General features: G+C 37.2%; 1 non-coding gene and 1 pseudogene across 1 annotated transcript; one reads left to right on the forward strand and one right to left on the reverse strand.

Annotated features, from left to right (window-relative positions):
* The window catches only part of LOC108450859 (nucleobase-ascorbate transporter 3-like), a 53,200-nt pseudogene extending 31,093 nt beyond the window's left edge, over nucleotides 1–22,107 (forward strand).
* Nucleotides 318–424, reverse strand: LOC128293500 (small nucleolar RNA R71). Its single transcript, XR_008283681.1, has one exon. It is a non-coding gene; the product is annotated as a small nucleolar RNA R71 (small nucleolar RNA).
* Nucleotides 22,108–22,846: the final 739 nt, after the last annotated feature.

Consider the following 22,846-nt stretch of genomic DNA (forward strand, 5'->3'; position numbering starts at 1 on the left):
GTATAGTTAGACCTGCTATTGCTGCGAATAATTTCGAACTAAAACCTAACACAATTCAGATGATACATCAGTTTGTTCAGTTTGATGGTTTGCAGGATGATGATCCCAACATGCACTTGGCAAATTTTCTTGAATTTTGCGATACATTCAAAATCAATGGTGTTTCTGATGATGCCATTCATCTTCGGTTATTTCCCTTTTCACTGAGAAACAAAGCTAAACAGTGGTTGAACTCGTTACCACGAGGGTCTATCACTACTTGGGAACAAATGACCAAGAAGTTTTTACTAAAATATTTTCCGCCGGCTAAAACAGCTAAATTGCGTAATGATATCTCTTCTTTTGTGCAGATGGATTTAGAAACACTTTACGATGCATGTGAGAGATGCAAGGACTTACTAAGAAGGTGTCCTCACCATGGGTTATCGCTCTGGCTACAAGTTCAAACGTTCTACAATGGTGTGAATCTCTCGACAAGACAAATGATTGACGCAGCTGCTGGCAGAACCATCAACAATAAAACATCAGAAGATGCCTATGAATTCATAAAGGAGATGTCACTGGACAACTATCAGTGGCAAGTTATGAGGACAAAGCCAACGAAAACAGCCGGCATCTATAACATCGATTCAGTCATCATGCTCTCTAATCAGGTAGAACTTCTCAATAAAAAGATTGATAGTTTTCTTGGTTCTATACAGGTACATCCAGTAATGAGGTGTGACTCAAGCGGAGGAGGTGTGCATACAGAATATGAATCCTTCAATCCCACAACCGAAGAGGAACAAGTCAATTATATAGGTAATAATAACTTTAGATCTCAAAATAACCCATACAGTAATACTTATAATGTAGGTTGGAGGAACCACCCCAATTTTTCCTGGGGAGGTCAAGGGAATCAAAAGCCACAAAATCCTCAGGGTTTTCAACAGCCACCTTACAACAGGAGAAAAAACCAAACCATGAAGAGATGCTTTCTAAATTCATCTCGGTGTCAGAAACCCGTTTCCAAAATACCGAGATAGCACTTAAGAATCAACAAGCATCGATCCAAGGACTCGAAACTCAGATAGGCCAGTTGTCCAAACTAATCTCCGAACGACCACAAGGTAGCCTACCAAGTAATACTGAACCTAATCCGAGGGAACACCTCAATGCAATTAGCACTCAAGACAAGGAAGGATTCATTACACCCCAACCAAAAATACAGCAAGCCAACGTGATGAACAAATGACAAGAAAAGGTAAACAATAATGATCCCAAGCAGGTCAGTACAAATCATGAATCTCATGTGTCATATCCTAAAGCGATGACGAAAGACAGAATAGAAGAACAATTCGGTAAGTTTGTCAAACTCTTAAAGAAATTACATATTAACTTACCCTTTATTGAAGTTCTTTCGCAGATGCCCAACTCAGCAAAATTCTTAAAGGAACTTCTGAGCAATGAAAGGAAATTAGATGCTACATCATATGTGGAACTCAATGCAGTCTGCTCAGCTATTCTAAAAAATGAACTACTTAACAAATTGAAAGATCCAGGGAGTTTTTCAATTCCTTGTTTAATTGGTAGTTTATTTGTGAATAATGCTTTAGCTGATCTAGGGGCAAGTATAAATGTTATGTCATATAAAATGTTTAAACGACTAGGTCTCGGTAAACCCAAACATACTAGGATGAGCATACAATTGGCTGACAAAACAGTTAGATTTCCTAAGGGTATTATTGAAGACATTCTCGTTACAATTGATAAATTTATTTACCTATTAGACTTCGTTGTCTTAGATATGGATGAGGATAACGAGGAACCTCTAATTTTAGGATAACCATTTTTAGCAACTGCCAGAACCATTATTAATGTAGGCACAGGAGAGCTAACACTTCGTGCAGGTGACGATGCAGTAACACTTCAAGCACGTGACTCAGTCAAAACCTCTAAGACTCAAGATAATGCTATAAAAATTGTCAATGATAAAACTAATATTCAATCGTCCTTGTAGGAACTTCCTCGAACAAAGACAATAAAGACAGTCTGCTACTATCATGAAGAGAACAAAGACGTCCACGAAGAACGAAGCTACGTATAGAGGAGCTAGACGAATGGCGAGAACACAAACTGAGAACACATGATAAATTGAAACTACACAAACACAAGCCCGATACCTCTCCTAATCAACTTCAGGTCGACGATACAGTCTTACTAGATGCCGTCGATCCTCACCTTGTTACTACCACACCAAATAAGGAAATCCCTCTTACGGTACTTAGTATTTTTCCATTTGGTACAGTGGAGGTGAGTCATCCTAAGTTCGGAACTTTTAAGGTAAACAACACCCATTTAAAACCTTATTTTAAAATTGACACTAGAAATGAAGAGTATGAACTCCTCGAACCACCATGATCATTCAACGGAGAGGTGAGTCGAGCTTAGACTATAAATAAGTGTTTCTCGGGAGGCAACCCGAGCACTAACATATTTTGATTTCTTTATTTTTATTTTCTCAAACTTCGAGTCAATTAACTCAAATCTTTGAATTGCAAAGTTTTTAGCACACACGGCCAGACACACAGGCATGCCTAAAGCCGTGGCCAAACAGGGAAAGAGACACGATCGTGCGATACGGCCTTGTTGAAGCAGGACATGATTTCCCCAAAACACGGGGTGTGATAAATCCCCACGGCCGTGCGACATGGCCGTGGGTGAACTTGATAGGAACACACGGGTGTGGGAATGAAAACCCATGGGTATGCCAGGGACAAGGCTCGATTCTGTTTTTTCGACACTGGCGTGCAGCACGCTCGTGCCAATCAGCCGTGTACAACAATACACGGGCGTGGAAGAAACGAACAAAGCTAGGCATGGCCGTGTACCACACACGCCCAAGACACACGGGCGTGGGACATGGCCGTGTGCCACACACGCCCAAGACACAAGGGCGTGGGACAGTAGCCGGGTACGACCTAAATTGAAAAATTTGAAAAAAATGGGCTCACACTTAAAGTACACGGGCGTGGCCCAAGGCCGTGTGACCCTCTCTTATATAAACAGACCACTGTTCATCTTCTTCCCCTTTTCAATACCCTAGCTGAAAACACCTCCTCCCCACTCTTTAATCTTTATTTCGGCTACCATCCCCAAGATTCTCATGTCTCCAACCTTCAAACCACCCTGAAATCCATTCCCCTTGCATTAATCCCCTCTTTCCCTTCTCTATACCCTCTATTTTTCCTCCACATGGCTTCCTCTCCGCGTCACACGCCTGTGATCGCCATCACACGCCCGTGCGCCGCCATACAACAGTCATTGGTTCACTTTTTCAACTTTATTTTTCCAATTTGTATTGCTACATTAGTATTCTACATGCTTTACATAGATATTGTACGTTTTGCTTTAGACAAGTTAGGAATTTACTTTAACTTTTTCTATATTTGAATTATTTAAGCCGTTAAATAGCATATACTAGTTTTGGGCCTCTTGCTTAACTACTGATGTATCGTAGATTCCATCACTGCTCATATATTTTCAGGTACATTATGTCGTCATCGAGAGGAAAAAAGGCCGCGGTCCCATCCTCAAAGAGACGTAGGGGACTGGTTCTTCCTCGATGCGTACTACAGCCGAAGTTTGGTACCCGTTCCTTGACTTTCCACAAGCTTCAAATACTACGCACACGACCCATCACCACAGGTTGCTGCATCGACTGGGCTGCCTAGAGCAAGTCTAGCTCGCTGATGCCATCCACGCCCTCCTGTCCACAGACCAATGAGAACGGTTCTTCACTATCACCGAGCCCACTTATTTAGAGCTAACCTTAGAATTTTGCTCTACTTTTCATTTACAGGTGGTGATGACGAACAATGACGACCCCGATACCATTCACTTCCGATTAGGCAGTCTAGTTCGTTCGATGAGTATCCCAGAGTTTGGAGTTGCTCTGGGACTTTACACCGATGACTTTATAGAGGAGGAGGACATGAATGTACTACCACGCAACATCCACATCTCCCCCTCCTTGTGCTGGAAGGCTTTGGCACCACTCTCTTCCAACTACGACCCCAGCCGCTCGAAGGCCTCAGCTCTCCCCCCTTCCCTACGATATCTCCATGCCATATTGGCATACACCTTGATCGGGAGGAGAGAGAGCATCGAGGTCGTCAACTCCCACGACGCCTACTATTTATGGTGCATGGCGAATGCACACGTGATCGACTTAGCCTACTTTATTGCTTTCACCATACGCCATTAGACCGAGCAGCATAGGAAGGGAGTGATCTCCATCAGCCCCTACGTGACGCCCCTTGCCAGACACTTCGGTCTCCTCAACACCGCGGCGCATTCATCAGCGCTTACCCTGATAGGTCAGATGTCCCCACAAGGCATCACGACTATGTTACACATGAGGATAATCGAGCGCCGACGTGGGACCGATCCTCCTCAGTACCGTCTCTCGTACGCCATTGACGAAGAGGATCTCGAGGACATCCCTGATGATGTTCCCCCACAGCATAAGGAGCCTTCTACCACGCCACCTAGGGAACGACCAGCTTATGTGGCTGCTTCATTGGCACACCTTTCCGACTGACTCGCCCATTTCGAGTAGTATTGCACTACACAGTTCGAGATGATTCATGAGTGAGATCGGCGACGTGAGAGACAGATGGATGACATGCAGGCCATGATGCAGCAGCTGTGCCAGCACTTCCACATCGCTACTCCAGCACCACTACCTGAGGGCCCCACCGGCAAGGATCATTAAATCCTCCTATTTTTTTATTTATTTAGTCTTATTTTTATTTTATTTTATTTTTATTTTCTTTTAATTTTTATTTTCATTTCAATTTTATTATTATTTTATTTTGAAAGATATATCTATATTAGTAAATTTTACTTTTTCCATTTTCTAGTATTTTTAACAAGTAATTCCACTACGCTCCCTTCCACACCAACTCTTAATAAGCTATTCATGATTCTACAGACTTTCAAGCAAAGCTGCTAGGAATATTTTACGGAATGAGGAAACAAATGAGAAACAATACCTCACGAGTGCCATGTTCAACGACCCAATTTCTTCATCTAGCCAAGAACAATGGTAGTTACTACTTTTCCCAAACACTCCAGCCTCAGAATCAAGCTCCACATCCATATAACAGAGAGTTTGACCTCCTTTCCTCTTATGATTTTCTTTATTTTGAGTAATCTATCTTTGTACATTGAGGGCAATGTACATCTTAAGTGTGGGGGGTGAACATGAAACCTAACTTTTTGTATTATTCTCAAATCCCTGAAGTTGGTCTTATGCTTAAGTGATTTTCTCATAATCTTGATCGAATAAATTCTGATTGATCTACAATTATTGTTGGTATGTCATGAATTAGACTATGGGAATTATGCATGATTATTTGATTATAGGACCTTAAAGAATCGAGCATGATAAGTTGATATTTCAATAACTAAAATTTTTTAGATTATTTTCCTAAATTGAGGTATTATCTTGAAATATTAAGTATACAGGAATGGCATCAAAAACCCAAATTTTTGAACTGTTATTCTAGAACTTGCTTCGATTATACATGTCGAGATCACACGTATGATTTGATATACTGAGATGATAAAGGCACTTAGGATTTAACCCATTTACTTCATAAAAAGCCTTCCCACATAATTAAACCCTTAGTGAACCCCTTTTGAGCCTACTAACCCTTTTCTTTGATTAACCCTCATCATTAACCCATTAACTCATTATTGTTGAAATCCTCTTACTTAGTTTGACCCTTTTTATCGAGATTAAATTTAATATTGTTACCTCACTATGTTCACCATTTTTTGTTACTGAATCATAAAATCTGATTTCCATATTGTATTGACTTGATTTGTTCTTAAAAAAAACTCAATATTATATTGTAATTCTCAGCAAGCTAAATTTGTCATGAACTCATGTAAAATAGTTCTAGATATTTGTTTGTGGTTCAGTAATTAAGTTTTTGATAGTGGGGGACTATATTGAAATTATCTCGATTCTAACCCTTTTCTCTTCAGCTTGTATCCATACTTGCAACCTAAACCCCATTACAACCATGCAAAGACCTTTTGATTAGTGTATCATATCATTTACAAGTGGTGGAGATGTAATTTTCATGCAAGCCTATGGTAATAACTTTTCATGTTAGACAATTGAGTGCCTAATCTTGAACCTTAAACACTGTGATTGATTTGAGTGAATCTTTAGTGAGGATGTCATCTCTTGTATATTTAGGACTAAAGTTAATTACTTGAAGGAAGGAGATTACCTAAAATTTTGTTGTCAAAGTATTCGATTTAGATTGTTTGAGGCTTTTAATGCCCCTATAGTTGAATTCTCACTGTATGATTTTTTGTGGAATAACTTGTAGCATTATCAGTAATAATTATGTGATTGAGAAGGATGAATTCTAGCAGTAAATGAGAATTTTGCTTAAGGACAAGCAAATGCTTAAGTGTGGGGGTATTTGATAAACGTCAAATTATACATATCTATACCCCAAATACTTAGCATATTTATGGATGTTTATTACTAGATTTGTGGATTTTGATGCTCTTAATCCGATTCTTTCATGTTTTGTACTTAAGAGAGCACCAAAAGTCGAAAGGAGGCAAAAACGAGTTAAAAAGGGACAAAAATAGACCAATTTGAGAACATGACACAGCCTAAGCCTTGCCACATGGGCATCTCATACGCCCGTGGCTTTCGGGGGTGTCGACCAAGGTTTTCACGATTCACAGAGCCTGGCCATTGAGCCCACACGGCCGTGTGAAATTCAACGGATCGAATATAGCCTGGTAATAACGTCACACGGGCGTGTCCCTTTTCAAAGAGTTGTATTTTACACGGAAAAAGGGTACTTAGGGAGGAAGAAAGCCAATCCAAAACCTATATAAACACCCTAAGTGTGACCTAGAAAGAGGCCGCTCTTTCCAGAACTTTTCTAGAATACAGAACCACACGCCAAGAATTACTTGAAGAAAGCCAGACGATCCATCTCAAAAGCCAGAGCTACTCCAAGACTGAAGATCTCTCTTAGAATTCCTTCAGGGGTTTTAGAGTTTTCTTTATGTTTTGTTATTTTCATACTTTTGAGATGTACTCTTATTTTATTATGAACTAAACCCCTTAGATACCTAAGGGGGATAAAACCTATGATGGATCTTGTTATTATTATCTGAACTGTATGATAAATACTTGATTTGTTCTTAATTATGTATTCTTAATACTTGAGTTAGTATTCCAGATATTAATTCATAATTTTATGTGCTTATACAGAAGAGGAATAGACCCTGCCTAAGAGTAGATTTGGTATAATTAAGCGGAGTTGATCAAACGCCTAGAAATAGGGTTACGAGATTTTGTCAGATTAGGGTGAAACCTAATAAGGGGATCCATAGATCGAGTTAATGTAACTCTAGAGTGTTAATTAGAGAAAAGTCTCGGTTATTCAATCTAGGGATTAGACGTTATTAGTCTTGAATAGGGATAATAACTTAACTTAGGGATCTCTACGGATCAAGTCAAGTGAATAAATCGTCCGGTTCAGACTCAGATAACAAGTGAATTCTAGGTGGATTCCTCCTTGGGTGTCGTCTTTATCAATTGCTTTTCTTCAAGTCTTTTTCCCAATTTTCTCTTTGCTTTAATTAAATCAGTTAATTAGTTTAGATAATTAGTTTAATAAATAAACCCTTTTATTCCTAGTCTAGATAATAAAAAAATAGTTATTACTAGTACTTTTGGTTCCCTTGGGTACGATATCCCGGTCTTGCCGTTACTATACTATTGTTCGATAGGTGCGCTTGCCTTTTCGTCATGATAATAGTTAGTCTAGGTTCGATCTTAATTATAAATATTTATTACTTGTTACGAATCACGCGATCACTTTCACAACTTATTCATCGATAATTTCTCTAGAATAACCAATTCTAGTCTATTGGAATGCTGCTTGAAATACTTTTAATTTAAATGCAGGATATTGAAATGCTGCTTAAAGGGCTTTTCGGTTCTCTTGTTGGTACATCTGCATCTGTGAAAGGAAGCATCCGTTTATTTTTTTAAAGAGAAGTTATATTCTATTTAGAGTAGTTATTAGTTCTAAGAAACTTTTACTGATAGGCAGCACTCCAAATGACATTGCAGCAAAAATGTCAGCTTTCTTGGATTTACGTATATTGGATTTCATGATATTTTTCTCCATATTTGGTTTGTTTCCTGTGCTTGGTTCTTAAGTATTTTGGTCTATTTGCATCATGTTCATTCTTGATTGCTGCATTATCCTATATTCTTTCAGGGAAATATGGAGCACTATTTGCATCTATTCCATTGCCAATATTTTCCGCCATATACTGTATTTTATTATGTATCTGATATCGTATTGTTTATTTAATTTATAATTTCCATCTTGATGCCAATTACTTCCGAGATCACATCCATCCAATTTGCAAACAATAATTCTAAGAGAAACATCTATGTGTTGGGCCTCTCTCTCTTCTTCGGGCTTTCGATTCCTCAATACTTTGCAATGAACACAACTTACGACGGTTATGGACCCATTAAAACAAATGCTGGATGGGTAAGTTCCATGTACTGCAATTTTGAGTTCCTTATACACTTATTTTGGTTGGATATAACATGAGATTACGATCCATGCAGTTCAATAACATATTGAACACAATCTTCTCATTACTTGCAACCATGGTGATTGATGGTCGTGAAACTAACTAAAAATTTGACTTAAGGCAAGCGCACCTATTGAATTATAGTATAGTTATGGTGAGACCGGGAATATCGTATCCACAAAGACTAAAAGTATTAGTAATTACTTATCTTTTTACTATCTAGCCTAAAAATTTAGGGAATGTTTTATCTAAGACTTAATTAACTATTAACTAAAGTAACGACAGAGATTAAAGTTGGATAATACTTTATGAAAACTAATGGAAAAGACAATACCCCAGGAAGAATCCACCTAGACTTCACTTATTACCTTTGACTTAGACGATTTATTCCCTTGACTTATTCTGTAGAAATCCCTGATTTATGTTAATATCCCTTTCGAGACTAAAAACAACTGACTCTAGGTTGATTAATCGAAATCTCTTTCTAATTAAAACCCCTATTGTCGTATTAACTCGATCTATGGATTCCCTTATTAGATTTGACTCTAATGCGACATATTTATGTCGTCCTATCTATAGGATTGCATGCAACTCCGCTTAATTACGAATGATCTACTCTTAAACAGGGACTTTTCCTCCACTGAATAAGCACATCAAAAACCTGAATTAATATCCTGGAATATTAAAGTAAGGATTAAAAGTCACAATTAAGAATAAGAACAAATATTTATTGTCGAAACCATTTTTTTGGAAAAGTAGGGTCGACTTGATTTTGAGAGCGAAAACAAACATGGGACTCGCCACCAATCCTTTTTGATGAGGTGTGACCGGGTTACCTCGTAAAAGTGGTTATTTTTAATAAATGATTTGATTTATTTAAACAACAATTTTGGTCCGCGAAATTCAGAAAAATAGATTCGGGAGTCGGTTACGTACAAGGAAGGATTAGCACCCTCGTAACGCCCAAAAATTGGTACCTAGTTGATTAATTAGTGTCTTAGTGTCGAGAATTGAAAAATTGAAAGACTTTAAAATACGATCCCTTTTTTTGTAAAAAAAATCTCGAATGTTAAAGACCTTCTCGTCTTGAAGTAATAAAATGTCACATCCAGTAAGTTAGGACACAACATCTTGAACTTTTGAGAACGAGCTTGCCTTTTATTTAAAATTCATGTATTTTAACCCCCTTTTTTAAAAGGATATTCGATTATTTAGGGTAAACGAGAAAAATCAGAACCCAGCAAGTTAGGGCACGATCTCTCGAACTTCCAAATACCGAAGATCACCTTTATTTACAAAAATCTTATCTCGAGGTGACAAGATGTCATACCCGATAAGTTAGGGCACAACACCTCGAATCTCAGAGAGTAAGCATTTTATTCAAAACTCGTATTGCGGTTTTAAAAGAATATTTCGTTATTTAGGTTAAATGAGAAAAAATCGAAACCCAAAAATTTAGGGTACGACTTTCTCGAATTTCCAAATACGGAACATTAACTTTATAAAGGAATCAATTTTAGGTCGGGTAAAGATTAATATAACATAAGTTTGTAATAAAATGAAATAATAAAGAATACATAAACAAATACAAATTTCGATATTGACAGGCATAACAGAATAAACATAGACGCGAATGTGAACGATAATGATAAAAGAAAAATTAAATAAAAGAATAAAACGAATAAGCTAAAATAAAAGGAAATAATAAATAAGCTAAAAAAATATTTGAAATTAAAAAACAACTAGTAGTAAATAAATGAATATTATGTAAAACTATTTTAAAAATGATAGTAACATAATGATTATAATATTAATGGTAATAATACAAGTAATAAATACTTTAAAGTTTGAAATGATATAAAAGATATATAAATAAATAATATATAATGTGAGTAAGGAATAAAATAAAATGAGTGTATTTAAAAAGTAATAGGTAAAAAACATAATAATAATATAATAGTAATAATAATATAATAAAATAGTAGTAATAGCAATAAAATAATAGTTATAAAAATAATACTAATAGTAGTAGTAATAATAATACAATAGTAATAATAATAGTAGTAGTAATATTGAATTAATGAATTTAATAATAATAGCAAAAATAACCAAAAAGGGACTAAATTGAACTTAAAACAAAAGTTCGAGGCCAATTTGAAATAAAAAATAAAAGAAAAGGACCGAATCGAACATGCGAATAATAAGGAGGGACTAAAATGGGGAATAACCCCGACCTCCAAAATGCGCAGTAGCAGGGAGGATCAAATTGAAACGCACACCACAAAAGAGGGACTGGTTGCGCAATTATGTCCTATCCCCAAAACGACGCTGTTCTAATGTCCACTCCTCAAATGGTTAGAGGACCAGATTGTAATCAAAATAAAATCATGGGGCAAAAATTAAAAAATATAAAAAATTGCATTGCAAAACCATAAAAAAGCGAAAGGGCCAAAAGCGCAAATAACCCTTCCGCTTAAAAACATGCAGACCTTCGGGCGGACGAGCCGGTTCGCTGGTCGCCATGCAAACGACGTCATTTTGGGCGCTAAAACCCCAAGAGAAACTACGTCGTTTTCTTCAAGCTATAAAAGGCCAATTTTTTTTTTAAAAAAAATAATTTACCCCTTTCTTTAAAACAAAAACTGAAAAGCTCTCCCCTCACTCTCTCAACCCATCCCCCTCCGGCCATGGTCCGATCATCGGACCGATGTCGTCCGCCGCACCGGCCACCATTTTTAAAAGATAAAATAGAAAAAACATGTATAAATAGATTCGAAAAGAAAAGAAATAAAATAAAATAAAAAGAAAAAAAAGAAAAAAAATAAATAACAGTAACCTTTGGTTTTTTTTCCTAATCTATTTTGTGGACCTGTAGTTTGATATTTGAATCTCTTTTTTTCTATTTCATTTATTTGTTGAAGTAGAAATCAACGCTACAATGGTTTCTTAGATGGCTTTTATAGCCATTTACAACTTGTTTAATAATTGTTCTACTCTTCTCTTTTCCAGGTAAATGGTAATGGCAACTAGGGAGGCAGTGGGCAGGTGCGCCACTTGCGCTGATGATGTGACGTCGGTGACGCTAGAGGTTGATTAAGGTTTTAGCTTTTTTGAAACCCTAAATCTGGCTAGTTGGGTAAAAAATTTGGGCCTATGTGTGGGTTTGGGTCAATTTTGTTTGGGTTAGGGTAGGTTGGGCTTAGTTTGTTTAATTGGGATTGGGTTTAGTTTAGGGTTTTGGATTGATTTGGCCTTTGTTTTGGCCCGGGCCAAAATTGGACTAAATAGCTGCCCCTCTTTACTCGTTTCGTGTAACGAGAACGGAGCAAAGACTTTCAAGAAAGACCAATTTTGCCAGGTCGCGCCGAGTCTTGACTTTTTTGGTGCTCCTATTCTTCAGGATGCCCCGTTCCAGTCCACCAAAACTTGTTGCTTCGATCCACTCCACCGCAATCTTTACACAAATAAGGTTTGTAGTTTTCATCCTGCTCCACTGCAACTTTAGGAAGATAAAGTTTGTTATGATCTGCTCTATAGCAACTTCAGAGAGATAAGATCTGTTTATTTATAGCTTTAATCTGTTCCACTGCAACTTCAGGGAAATAAGGTTTGCTATCTTCAGTCTGCTCCACTGCAACTTCAGGGAGATAAAACTAGTGACTTCAACCTGCTCCTCTGCAACTTCAGGGAGATAAGGTTTGTTTTGATCTGCTCTACTGTAACTTCAGAGAGATAAGATTTATTTATTTATAGCTTCAATCTATTCTACTGCAACTTCAGGGAAATAAGATTTGCTGTTTTCAGTCTGCTCCACTGCATCTTCAGGGAGATAAGACTAGTGACTTCAACTGCTCCTCTGTAACTTCAGAGAGGTAAGGTTTGTTTTGATCTGCTCTACTGCAACTTCAGATAGATAAGATCTGTTTATTCATAGCTTTAATATGTTCCACTAAAACTTCAGGGAAATAAGATTTGTAATCTTCATCTTGTTGCCCTACTGCTTAGGGGATTAAGACTCATTGTCTTCGATCTACTCCACAACTGCTTAGGGAGATAAGATTTGTAATTTCCAGCCTGTTGCCCTACTGCTTAGGGGGTTAAGGCTCACCGTCGTCGATCTACCCCACTACTGCTTAGGGAGATAAGATATGTAATCTTCAGCCTGTTTCCCTACTACTTAGGGGGTTAAGGCTCGTCGTCTTCAATCCGTTCCACTACTGCTTAGGGAGATAAGATCTGTAATCTGCAGCCTGTTTCCCAACTACTTAGGGGGTTAAGGCTCATCGTTTTCGATCTACTCCACTACTGCTTAAGGAGATAAGATCTGTAATCTTCAGCCTGTTTCCCTTTTGCTTAGGAGGTTAAGGCTCGTCGTCTTCGATCCGCTCCACTACTGCTTAGGGAGATAAGATCTGTAATCTTTACCCTGTTTCCCTACTACTTAGGGGGTTAAAGCTCGTCGTCTTCGATCTCTCCACTACTGCTTATGGAGATAAGATCCGTAATCTTCAGCCTGTTTCCCTACTGCTTAGGTGGTTAAGGCTCACCGTCTTTGATCTACTCCATTACTGCTTAGAGAGATGAGATCTGTAATCTTCAGCTTGTTTCCCTACTATTTAAGGGGTTAAGGCTCGTCGTCTTCGATCTGCTGCACTACTGTTTAGGGAGATAAGGTCTGTAATCTTCAGTCTGTTTCCCAACTGCTTAAGAGGTTAAGGCTCACCGTCTTCGATCTACTCCACTACTGCTTAGGGAGATAGGATGGTGGCTTGAATCTGCTCCACTACTGCTTAGGGAGATAAGATTCGCCATTTTTGATCTACTTCACTACTGCTTAGGGAGATAAGATCTATAAATTCACCGATGTTGCTACACCGTCCTCTAGGGGCATGATCTGTAGAATTGATTTTATGTACTTATGCTTATGCCAAATGAGTAGGATGCTATGACTGAAATGAATTAAATACTCCTAACTAGATGTGTTATGAATGATCTATAAATGAGTGCAGCATGTTATGAGAATGATCCCTTTTTAATGCTTGGGTTGCCATTGCTCTTTGTTCATCAAGGTTCTATCAATGAAACAATATCTTGTCTTCTTGTTTAGCTTAGATCTTGGACAGAAAACCCGAAGAGGTAGTCCCAATTTAAACTCTTCTTTCTCAAATGTTTCCAATCCTTAGGTTTGGTTAGTTCTAAATAACAGTCCTATTTTAGGTTCTTGTACTATGTAGAAACTTTCGGAGTAATTTGCAGAACTCCTTTTGTGAAAGTGTCATTAGTCCATTAATCGTTATTTTAATGCAAAATGCTTGAAAAAGGTCGTAACAATGGACAGAACTGAAATTCATCAGAAACAAAATTTGAAAGGAATAGATTAATCACAGAAAGCAAATATTGTTGGAATACGAAGTGAATAAAAGGAAAATAGGTACCCCAGATATTTCCACATAAGTATCTCTGTATGAACTTCTTGAGGACCCTTTTTTTTTTAGCTCAATATGTGTTTAGGGGATCTAGAGTACTGTTGTTGATACCCTAAGATGTAACATCTCTCCTCTTTGTTAATTCAGGTATCGCAAAACTACCGCATGCCCCACCTTCGATCAAAATTTGAATTGCCCTTTACGGGTTTTCAACTCAAATCTCCTTTGGTCTCAAAGCACCTTTTGCTGGTTTTCGCCTTGGCCTCTCCTTTTTCTTTTTCTTCTTTTTTTTTTTTTGCGTCCTTTACAGGTTTTCACTTTGGCCTCTCCCCTTTTAGGTAGAATACATCTTGACTGGATTTGAATTCACCGGATTGGGCAAATATTTGCCACCCATCTTAACGCTCCTCCAGAATAGGCCTTCTTTACTACATAAGGTCCTTCCCAGCTTGACATTCGCTTTCCTCTGAAGTCCTTTCGTATATTAAGGATCCTTTTCAAAACTAAGTCTTTCTCATGGAATTTTCTGGGACAAGCTTTCTTGCCATAAACTTGATACATTTGACCATTATGGGTACTTTCAAACTCTTTTCTTCAATCAGGTTCACTTGATCATATTAAAATTGGACCCACTCTGCTTCATCCAATTCTTGACTCAATTGAAGCTTGGAGAGAAGGAATCTCGACTTCAATGGGCAAAACTGTTTCCAATCCATAAATCAGTGAGAAAGGTGTTGCCCTGATGAAGGTCTTGGTCGACGTTCGATATGCATAGAGAGTAAATGGTGACTTCTTATGCCAATATTTACCAGTCTTGATTATCTTCCACGATTTTTTTGTTGCCTTTGCTGCACTGTGATATGGCGTCTGATCTTTGAATAGACTACAAACTTTTGACATTATGAGGTTGTGCATTGTTAGACATGATCCTTTTTTTGGTATTTTTTTTTTGTCAGCACTTGATCTCTTTACCTTATTTTTTGTTTTTTTTTAATTTGATAACTGTCGACCTTGTAACATTGGCATATGAAGCCACATTCACCCTCTTAGTGAGTAATCGACGACTACAAGGATGAGTTAGTGTTGGTCAGAAGCTTTTGACGAGATCAGCCTCATAACATCCATGCCCCACAAAGAGAAAGTTTGTGAAGAAATGAAGGGACACATGAATCTTGTCTCCATAAATTTGGCATTTACGACATACTGATGTAATTCCTTTCTACGATGGACCAGCAGAACCCAAATCTCATGATTTGTCTGGCTATCGTAGAACCATTAGCATATGTTGTTCGACCATTCTGTAGCATCCTCACGCCTTAGTAGCCCAGGCGTATCTTGATACAATCGTGTGAAAATATCTTTGAATTCTTGAAACAACTCAATGCTGTCTCACTTTTGTCTCTGTGGTGATATAGGCTCCGATCTTCACCTCTTTCTCTTCTCTTAGGTTCGCGATATCCATTGCTCTTTTGTAAAGTAGGATCTATTTCCTATCCATTGCCCCCATATTCCTTCCACGCTTTTGACTTGTTCAAGGCATCGCAACTCTTTTGCCCCCACTTTCAAATATCGCATTTACTGCGTTGTCAGAGTAATTAGGTTCTGAGGAATCATCAAACTTCACAATTCTCATTTCAATTAACCTCTCGACCAACTTTTTAAATGTAGTATAATTTTCGATTGAGTGTCCCGTTATTCCCGTGTTGTACTCACATTGAGCATTCTCTTTATACCATTTTGAGAACGGAGGTTGCACAGGTTTCGAGTAGAACGGAGACACCACATGCACATCAAAAAGATTCTGATACAACTCTTTATATGACATCGGGATGGGTGTAAATCGGAGCCTTTCTGTATTTGGCCTCGAGTTAGATTCCTGTCTTGAAGAGCCTTGATAGCTAGTGGTTACAGTTCTCGGCTGGCCTACATTGACCAATTTGGAATACCTTTTGCTCGTACTATTCACTTCATTTTCATTTCTCTTTACGGTTGACCTCTTAGCGCTTTCTCCTGCGTCTATCTTCACGCTCCTGATTTTGTTTTCAATTATCTCGCCGGACATTACTATATCTGATAAGCTCATGGTAACGCTTCCCAACATATGGGCAATGAACGGGGCTTTTAGAGCGTTGACAAAAAGCATCGTAGTTGCTTTCTCCAGAAGAGGTGGCTGGACTTGCGTCGCTACCTTTCTCCATCTTTGGGCATATTGCCTGAAGCTCTCACTTTGCTTCTTTTCCATATTCTACAGTGTAATCCTATCGGGCACCATGTCTGTCACGTGGCTATATTACTTCATGAAAGCCTGTGCCAAGTTCTTTCATGAATGAATTTTGGCACAGCTCAGTTGGTTGTACCATTTGGCAGTTGACCCAATCAGACTATCTTGGAAGCAATGAATTAACAGTTGATTGTTATCAACGTATCCTGTCATTATTCGGCAGAACATCGTGATGTGAGCTTCAGGACAACTGGTCCCATTATACTTTTCAAATTCTGGAGTCTTGAATTTCAGCGAGAGTACTAAATCTAGAACCAAACTGAGATCTTTGGCGTTAACCCTGCAATGGTAATTAGCATTATCCATTGCTCTAAGTTTTTTCTCCAACCACTTGTATCGATTTTCGAGTTGTTTTGGTAGTTCAACCCTTACTTTTCATATTTCTGCCATTTCGTCTAGATTAGGAACTACATGATTGGTTAAACTATTCCTCGGATTGGAACCTGAGCCTGTCGGGTAGTTCATGGGTGCCGAGGTACCGGCCTGATGTTGTTGGGGCCTGACAGTAACAGATGCCCCTTGTAGATACGCGTTTGGTTGGGCCTGGGCACTTATTGAGGTAAAACCTGAAGGATAAATAGAGTCTTCATTACTGTCTTCACTGTTGACTACTGGTCTTTCCCTTTTTCAAGCCTTCCAACTAGCAATTGCGTCAATTGGCTCATCATGCTTCTTTGGGATTCAAGCATTTGATCCCTCATATCCTGTTGAATATTGGCTAGTTGTTCTTGCATCTGTGCCTGTAGCTGGTCTTCCATATCTCTTTTTAATTGCTCTAATCTTTCCATTCTTTGATCCATTACTTTTGTCTTGCTACGGGTATCGTAGTGATACTTAGTTCAGTAGACTTTTGTCGATTCCTAAGTTAGCTAAAATAATTTTACCTAATTAGGGTGCTTTTGTGAAAATCTAATGCATGTGATGAAATGCAATGCAAATGCATGAGATGAATGCAAAAAGAAAGAGAGGCGTTGATTATAGATTCAATTCCATTAGAATAATTTTTCTAGAAAATAATTTTTTTTACATAAAATAGATTACATATGCGGCTTTGCCCTCATATTCCAATCGAAGACACCGATCTTTTTCTTCATATCAGGATGTTATGGACTGCAGCCCGTTGCTCACTTATCCCCGCGATGCTCGTCAGATTCTTTAAGACATGACGACTCTCGAATAATCTTTGTTGGCTTCTTCAGATAATGAAGTAAAGTCGTATATTCCTTCATGGACTATCAGCCTTCTCTTGTTTTTTACTCGGACCATATTCGGACGGCCGTATTATATTCCACTTTATCAAGAAATCCATTCTCCATGACAAGCTTTTCTATTTAGCAATCAAATGTGACTCAATGCCTCATTTCTATGATGAAAATGCAATGTAATCAAAACAAAAGAAAACATGTTAGTACAGGAGAAATAAACAAAATAGAGTACCTATCCGGATGACCACTAGGGGTTCGGAGTGGCTCTACCTAGGGTGGGCTCTTAAGGCTTGCTATATGGGGTGTGGTTCTAAAGAAAGGGTACCTGAACCAGCAAATTCCTCAATCTTCACCCATTATAGGCTCATATGGATCGAGTTCAGTTCAGGGGAATACATTTCCCTATGGGTATGCGAAGATGAAAATCTCACGAAGACATAGGTACGAATGTATTTCAGAAGCAGTCTACTAGCCTATGCGGAGGTGAAAACCTCATGAAGGCATAGCTTCTCACTCCCACCTAAAAAGGTAAAATCGATCGATCATGCAATGTAATGTGCAGAAAGATGCCTAAACTCAAACCAACACAACAATTATAAACCGCAATGATAAGGATCGTAACAATGACGAATAAAAATGCAACGAAAGGATCTCTTACGATGAAATGCAATGTGATCGAAGCAAAATCAAAGGCATCAGCACAGAATAAATAAACAAAATAGAACACCTATTCGGGTGACCACTAGGATTTGGTGTGGTTCTACCTAAGGTGGGCTCTTAGGGTTCATTATATATGCCTCAGTTCTAGAGTGAAGGTACCCGAACTGACATATTCCTCAATCCTCACCCATTATAGGCTCATATGGATCGAGTTCAATTCAGGGGAATACATTTCCCTATAGCTACACAGAGATGAAAATCTCACGAAAAAATAGGTATGAATGTATCCTGAAAGTGATCCACTATCCTATGTGGAGGTGAAAACCTCACGAAGGAATAGTTCCTCACTCCCACTTAAAAGGGTGTGACCAAGTGGTCATACAATGCAATATGCGAGGACAGATATATATAAAAAACTCAAAGCAGTAACGAAAATAGGAACAAAATGACGAAAATCGTAACAAAAATGGATGAAATGCATTGTAAGGATCCTATATTAAAACCAAACTCTCTTATTTGTCCCCAGTGGAGTCGCCAAGCTATTGAAACCATTTTTTGGAAAAACGGGGTCGACTTAATTTTGAAAACGAAAACAAACATGGGAATCACCACCAATCCTTTTTGATGAGGTGTGATCGAGTCACCTTGTAAAAGTAGTTGTTTTTAATAAATGATTTGATTTATTTAAACAACGATTTTGGTTCTCAAAATTCAGAAAAACGGATCCAGGATTCGGTTACATACGAGGAAGGATTAGTACCCTCGTAACACCCAAAAATTAGTACCTAGTTGATTAATTAGTGTCTTAGTGTCGAGAATTGAAAACTTGAAAGACTTTAAAATACGATCCCTCTTTTTGTAAAAAAAATACTCGAATGTTAAAGACCTTCTCGTCTCGAAGTAATAAAATGTCACATCCAGTAATTTAGGACACGACATCTTGAAATTTTGAGAATGAGCTTTCTTTTTATTTAAAATTCGTGTATTTTAACCCTTTTTTAAAAGGATATTCGATTATTTAGGGTAAACGAGGAAAATCGAAACCCAGTAAGTTAGGGCACGATCTCTCGAACTTCCAAATATCGAAGATCACCTTTATTTACAAAAATCTTATCTCGAGGTGACAAGATGTCATACCCGAAAAGTTAGGGCACAACACTTCGAATCTCAAAGAGTAAGCATTTTATTCAAAACTCGTATTGCGATTTTAAAATAATATTCCGTTATTTAGGTTAAATGAGAAAAATCGAAACCCAGTAAGTTAGGGTACAACTTTCTCGAATTTCCAAATACAGAACATTGCCTTTATAAAGGAATCAATTTTGGATTGGGTAAAGATTAATATAACATAAGTTTGTAATAAAATGAGATAATAAAGAATGCATAAACAAATACAAATTTCAGTATTGACAGGCATAACAGAATAAACATAGACGCGAATGTGAAAGATAATGATAAAAGTAAAAATAAAATAAATGAATTAAGCGAATAAGCAAAATAAAAAGGAAATAATAAATAAGCTAAAAAATTGAAATTAAAAAACTAGTAGTAAATAAATGAATATTATGTAAAACTATTTTAAAAAATGATAGTAATAGTAATGATTATAATATTAATGGTAATAATACAAGTAATAAATATTTTAAAGTTTGAGATGATATAAAAGATATATATATAAATAAATAATATATAATGTGAGTGAGGAATAAAAATAGAATTAGTGTATTTAAAAAGTAATAGGTAAAAATATATAATAATAATAATATAATAGTAATAATAATATAATAATAATAGCGATATGATAATAAAATAATAGTTATAAAAATAATACTAATAGTAGTAATAATAATAATACAATAATAATAGTAGTAATAATATTGAATTAATTAATTTAATAATAATAGCAAAAATAACCAAAAAGGGACTAAATTGAACTTAAAACAAAAGTTTGGGGCCAATTTGAAATAAAAAATAAAAGAAAAGGACCAAATCGAACATGCGAATAATAAGGAGGGACTAAAGTGGGGAATAACCCCGCCCTCCAAAACGTGCAGTAGCAGGGAGGATCAAATTCAAACGCACGCCACGAAGGAGGGACTGATTGCGCAATTATGCCCTATCCCCAAAAAGACACCGTTCCAATGTCCACTCCTCAAATGGTCAGAGGACCAAATTGTATTCGAAATAAAATCGTGGGGCAAAAGTTAAAAAATATAAAAAAATTTCATTGCAAAACCATAAAAAAGCGGAAGGGCCAAAAGCGCAAATAACCCTTTCGCTTAAAAACATGCGAACCTTCGGGCGAAAGGGTCGGGTCACGGGTTGCCATGCCAAACGGCACCATTTTGGGCGGTAAAACCCCTAAGTGAAACGACATCATTTTCTTCAAGCTATAAAAGGCCAAAATTTTTTTTTAAAAAAAATAATTTTCCCCTTTCCTTAAAACAAAAACTGAAAAGCTCTACCTTCACTCTCTCAATCCATCCCCTTCTGGCCATGGTCCGATCATCGGACCGATGTTGTCTGTCGCGCCGGCCACTGTCGAAAAAAGGTAAAATTTTTATTTTTTTAATATTTATATATAAATATATATATACTTTTTTTAAAAGATAAAATAGAGAAAGCATGTATAAATAGATTAGAAAAGAAAAGAAAGAAAATAAAATAAAAAGAAAAAAAAGAAAAAAATAAATAACAGTAACCTTTGGTTTTTTTTTCCTAATCTGTTTTGTGGATTTGTAGTTTGATATTTGAATCTCTTTTTTTCTATTTCATTTATTCGTTGAAGTAGAAGCTGGCGCTACAATGGTTTCTTAGATGGCTTTTATAGCCATTTACAACTTGTTTAATAATTGTTCTACTCTTCTCTTTTGCAGGTAAATGGCGGTGGCAACAGGGGAGGCAGTGGGCAAGTGCGCCACTTGCATTGATGATGTGACGTTAGCGACGCTAGGGGTTGACTAGGGTTTCAAATGTTTTGAAACCCTAAATCTGGCTAGTTGGGTCAAAATTTTGGGCCTATGTGTGGGTTTGGGTCAGTTTTGTTTGGGTTAGGGTAGGTTGGGCTTAGTTGGTTTAATTGGGATTGGGTTTAGTTTAGGGTTTTGGATTGGTTTGGGCTTTGTTTTGGCCCGGGCCAAAATTGGACTAAACATTTATCATATAAATCAAAGAGTAATCAGATTCGTCTTAGGTTTCATCTCCCTTAGGTATTTAGGGAGTTTAGTTCATAATATTAATAGAAAACATCTTAAAGTTTGGAAAACAACAAAACATAAAGAAACCCAAAGAACTTCTAGGAAATTGGATGGAAATCTTCAGTCTTGATGTAGATCCTAGCTCTGAGGTGATTCCGATGGCTATTCTCGAGTATTTTCTGCCTCCAACTCTGTGTACCTCGACAGGGAGACGGCCGGGTACCTCGCCGGTGTGCAAGTGCTCAAACCGTGTGCAATTTTGACTTGGATTAATGTCGACATGGCCATGACACACGGGCGTGTGGTTTACCAGTGTGGAAATGCCTAGACCGTGTGTAACACTGTTTTAAGCCTAATTTGTCCGTTTTTAGCCCGTTTCTCGCTCTTTTTGCTACCATAAGCTCTCCTTAGTATAAAACATGAAATTAAAGGATTAGGAGCATCAAATTCACTAAAACCAAGGAAAAATCATTCATAAATAAGCCAAGAATTGGGTAAAAATATGTATAAATTACGGTTTATCAGCGATCATCATTGGGATAGTGTTTGATAACACACTAGAAGCAAAGAATTTGGAGGATCAAAGAGTTCCATGGTGGAAACCCTCCCAACACAGCAAGGGAGATGTTCGAACTAAGGAATTCTACAGCTAATCTCTCAAAATAAATAAATATAATCTGACCAGGTTTCTATGAAATATCCTACATTGTGTGTATTGCACCAGACATGGCTTAATTTATTTACAGATAACTCCCAGTGTTGGCCAATGTGCAGTATTGTAATCGTCTACGACTATTGTTAGAACTGATATATTTTAGTAAAATGAAACATCTGGTAAATACAATATTTATTTTTATAAAAAAATTGATAAATAAATGAAATGGGTTTGAATTTCATCACGAAGTGGGGGCCTGGATTAAATTGATGCAAGTGTGAATAACTTTACATGCTTTTTTTTACTTAAAGATATTTGACTTTTTTTTAAAGTTTATTTGTGGAGAAAATATAAATATTAATCGAAATTAATAGAGGTGAAAAATTCTTTTTTTTTGCCCATGTGGGTACCCATTTATCGAATTTAGATATAAAATTTCTTTTTCTCTAAAATAGAAAAAAAATAAAACTTCTCATCCCAACCTTGGAACCACATGCACACAAAAAAGAAGAATTCCACTAAATCTTTAATAGCCGCATATCATATCTCGGGTGATGGCATTTTCCTCATCCATAATGGAACCTTTTTATGCTTCTTTTCTCTTTATTTTGCTGGCCCTGCCCCTTCACACCCTTCTTTTAAAGGAAAAAGGAAAGTAGTTGCAATACTTCCCCATTGATTTGAATTATGATCTAACACCAAGAAGACTTTTATGGCAGTAAATAAACTTAATATTAATATTTGACACATAGATACATATCATATGTTGTTTCAGTCAT

Source organism: Gossypium arboreum, chromosome 5, assembly GCF_025698485.1.
Source record: "Gossypium arboreum isolate Shixiya-1 chromosome 5, ASM2569848v2, whole genome shotgun sequence".
Classification (NCBI taxonomy): Eukaryota; Viridiplantae; Streptophyta; class Magnoliopsida; order Malvales; family Malvaceae; genus Gossypium; species Gossypium arboreum.